The following is a 5,003-nucleotide window of genomic DNA, read 5'->3' as shown; positions in this document are numbered from 1 at the left end:
ACCGAAACTTTTAACCCCTAAACCGCTAATCATACTTAGTTACACGTTTTTGGCCAAATGACACGATTAGCAAGTTTAGCACTGTTTGCAATGTGCACCGTAACGGTCCCTGGAGTTTAGGGCGTTACAGTCAACATCCAACATTTGCACTTCTTTAAATAACACATTTATTGACTATTAATGTGTCATTTACTGACCATGCATTACCACTTGTCTATTCGATTGCCACGTCATTGAACAAAATTTTGGGGATATCAACGTGCATTGCACGTTATTTTTACCTAGTATATATATATATATATATACACACATAAATAACTGTATATACACTATTATTAAGTTTTAAAAAAATGTATGAAATAAAAAAGCATAAACATAATAAAAATTGATAATATCAAGATAATCGAGATAATATAGTTATTAATATTAATTATAAAACAACAATGTAGATAAGAATATATTTTTTAATAAAATATTAAATATTTTTAAAAATTCTATGAAAATATTTTTTTCTTATGTCATGTTTGTTATTGTCATAAATTAAACGTCCAAATATTTTAATAATGATTCACCATTTATTTTGTATTTTTTTATGTATTTTCAAAGAAAAAAGAAACAAAAATAGATTTAGGGACTTAAATAATACGATTTGAAAAAGTTGTGGACCTAATTGATACAAAACTAATTTTTTGGACCTAAGTATTACAAAATTGTGGACCTAATGAGGACGTAGTATATATTATCACACACGTATAGATGATGATAATTTACACTCCAATGCATACAATATTAGGATAATATAGTACTTCGTGGGTTACTCACAATATTGTTTACATAGGTTTCAGTTGCTATATATTTATTTATTGATTAATTTTTGGTAGTTTATAAAAAATAATTACTAAATTATGATAATTCAGTATTTAAATTTAATTAACTAAATGAATCATTACTCATAAGATACAAATTTTTTACTCATAAGATATAGTCGGAAATCAATATTTATAAACAAACAAATTATTTCTGGTTTTTCTAGTAAAAATAAACTTCATTAAAGATAAGCAATCAATACATGAAGTTTACGAATATCACAAAGTGAGAGGCAAACAACTTCCACGCTAACTCATTGTCAAGCCTTAAAGTTTTCTTAACTAAAGCATGAGCTAATTAATACATTAGCTTCCCTAGGAATATAAGTGAAAGCCAGACCAGGGGAAAAAACAATGAGCTACTTAAATCCTTCAAAATATCTCCTTAGAGTAAGAGCACTTCTTTAAAAATTTGAAGAATTGTAACTAAATAGTCTTACAACTGCTCATTTAAACCCATGATCTAAAATAAAGTTTCTCTATATTCTTTATATCTTTCTCCACATTTTTTAGAGCTCATCTAAATATTTTTTCTATTTTTTAATTCACTTTTTTTTCTCTCTCTCTAAATTTATTACATTTTTATTATTTGAATTAATAAAAATGTCTAAAGATATAATATTTAAATAATATAAAAAAATATAGAGGGAATCTGACATTTGGTCTAATGTAAAAATTTGATTTAAAATTAAAAAAAAATAGTATTTTAGTGATGTATTTTGAAGAAAAAAAAATAGAGGAGCTAGTGGGAATGTTCTAAGGCCGAATTATTAAAAAGAAAGTTTTTCGAGTCGATTTACAATCAATTTCAGCAATAAATATTGGAATGAAAACAGCAAAACACCATTGCAAAGCCATTTGTAATGATTTGGCTTCCAGGAAGACTGGAGAAAATTATTATACAAAGGAATGGCATAACCTACAATGATAGTTCCTTCTGAATTTCGAACAACACCTCCAACCCCCATTTTGTTGTTTCCATAAGAAAAGGGCAGTCCACATTTAATTTGTAATGGCCTTGTGGTGGAGGATCCCAGCAAACATTATTTCTTGAAACTCTTTCTTTGGTGACAATAATTACACAATTAGTAATGTAGTTATAAATGAATGACTTTATTATTTTTTTTATTAATCGATCACTAATTATCTTAAATCTGTTCGAAGTCAATGAGTTATAGTAATGACATTTAAAATTTTCTCTTTCTGAATTGCACCATTCAATTGTCTTGTGAAGAATGTTTGAGTTTAGTGTGAGAATATTTATTTTTATGGTATATAAAATAAATTTGTTATAACTAATTGATTTAATATATCAAAGTCAATATTTTATTTATTGACAAATATTCTAATTAATGGTCAACATTATTTGTTACCCAATTTTGTTTGTTACCCGATTTGGCACATCCCAACTGATTGAGAGAATATCTCAATCTGTGGCAGAGACTCTGATGGAATGTCTCACTCTATAAAAATAAAGTACCAGTCCCCAAGCTCACTACTCATTATTCTGTCTTTCAATAACTCCGTCTAAAAGGGTTAGTGAGAACTTGGAAGCCCGTGTACTCGTTCTAAATTCTCTTCTTTTATTTTGTAGATCTAGAGTTGTAGATCGAGATTATCAATAGCAATGGCTGGAGGTACATATATTCGATCCTCTCTTCGTATATGTTCAATCTATATATAAATTCCGCCTACATGTATAGAATTGTTCATATGCATATATTTCATTTAATCTAATATTTGGTATCAGTCACCTAATTTATATCTCTGCCTTATTATTTTTGTATGCATATATACATATATATTTTCAGATTTGGTTGGCCGTATACATTACAAAATGTATTTTGGTATTTTGATTGTGTTTTTTCTTGCCTTTGTTGTTAGGTCTAGAATGCTTTTTTCATTCCTAACATTTTTGGGCATAAGAACTTATACAATATGGTCATATACACTTTTATATATATATATATATATATAAATAGATTATTTGTTTCTTCATTTTGGCCTATCATTTTATTTATTTTGGTGTATGGTTTTCTTTTATTTTTGATCTTAACTTCATTAGAAATATATTAAGATTCGTATTTCTTTTGAATTTTGTGTATTAAAAATGAGTTTTCTAACCATTGAAACTCAGCTTTCGGTTGATCAGTTAAATCTACACGCAAGTATACGTGGTCGTGTCAAGTAATAAATTCTATAAAAACAGAGATCGTCCCACAGAGACTATTAACTAATTAACAATAATTGCTTTTCAATTTCTATTTGGTGATTAAAATTAAGATGAATAATTCTAAACTAGAACACAATTTAAATAACTGTGAACAAAACAATGAATCAACGAATTAAAAATCAATAATAAAAAGCCTAGGGAATTAATTTCATCAACTTTTCATTCAATTAATTTTACTAATCAGTTCTAAATCTCTTCTTCCTATTCTAATAGCATGTTAACATAAATCGGTTCCTATTCTTTTTCAAGATATAAGATCTCAGCCTATATGAAGGTTTTCTACATCTCTATGATAAACTTAAACATATAGAAGGCATTAAGCATAGAAACCTAATTATTAAATAAGTCATACAGGTACTTTCGTCCAATATGCAACCTATGTCTATCTAATGATAGCATATTCAATTCTCATTTTTCGAATTTTGAATCAAAATCATAAAATCAAGTAAATAGTGATCAAGTATTTACTAGCATTAAACAAACATCATATAGATTATAATAAAGAAGAAGTATCAATAGAACATCATAAAAAAATTAAATTGAAATTCAAGCGACTACATTAATCCCTAGATAAAGGATTTAGTTCATAGATAACATAATGACAATAGAATTCAGATAATTGTTCATAGAAAATAACCTAAAGAATTAAGATGAAGAAGAAATATAGAAAGTCATAAACCAGAAAAAGAAATCTAAATGCAACAGTCTTTTCTAGATCTAGGGTTTATAAAACTAAACACTGCCTCCTCAAAATTGCAAATTAATGTCACTTAAATAGTTTTTCAATACTCCCAAGTAAAAAGATCGTTTTGACCTTCTGAAAGTGACTTAAGATTTCAAAAACCGCGTCGATAGCATTTGTTTTGTAGCGTTGTAGCGCTACTTACAGAGCCAAATTCTACCAAGATTTCTCTTACTAGCGCTGTAGCGCTAGTTTGGTAGCGCTGGGGCGCTACTCTTCAGAATTTTCAAGCGCTGTAGCGCTATTTATAGAAACAAATGCCTTGAAGTCGTCTTCTTAGCGCTATAGTGCCATTATGATAGCGCTGTAGCGCTATTCACAGAAACATTAATTGGACTTCTTGCTCCCGAATGACTCGATTTTCTCCAAAATGACTCCATTGTCTTCCACTTTCACTTCATTCCACTCTTTTCAGCATCTTAGCATCAAAAACCTGAAACATGAACAAAAAAGCATAAATCTACAATAAAATAGCCCTAAACTAATGAAAACCTTCCTAAAAACTAGACCATAAACGAGCGTAAAACTCGTTTATCAAACTCCCCCAAACTAAACATTTACTCGCCCTCGAGTAAGGAATCTAACTAGACTTAAACATAAGCAAACCAAGTTGACATAACTAACCAATTCCAACACTCAAAACTACTATGCACATATAATTCTCAGGAAAGGAACATACTATTTAAAATATTAATCTAGATTTTCAGTCAAAATACTTCACCCTTTCACTGCAATTTATTAACGCCAAAGCTCATTTACTCATAACTCGCAAATAAAACAATTGAACCATTTTATGCACCTCAAATTCTCACCAACTAACCACATAACCAAGTTATTCCATATGCCTGCATTACTTACTATTCTCCATTAATATAAACAAATGCACAAATAAGAATCAATTGGACTTTCCAAAGGTTGTAATAGAAGGCTTAGGTATAGGTAGATAAAGAAACATTTTAAGCTTAATCATACCACAAGCATTCCAACTACACAAACTTTTCCAGCAATTTCAAACCATTCATCCCTTGTTACCCCTTTTTCTGTGCAATGATTGAGAAATTTTTACAAACCACTCATTCTTAATTTTTTTTAATTACACTCCCCTAAACTTAGATTTTTCAATAAATAATGGTTCAGGAGTGTAATCCTTTCACACTTTTTT

This window comes from Humulus lupulus, chromosome 9 (genome assembly GCF_963169125.1).
Source record: "Humulus lupulus chromosome 9, drHumLupu1.1, whole genome shotgun sequence".
NCBI lineage: Eukaryota > Viridiplantae > Streptophyta > Magnoliopsida > Rosales > Cannabaceae > Humulus > Humulus lupulus.
This window is presented reverse-complemented; position numbering follows the sequence as displayed.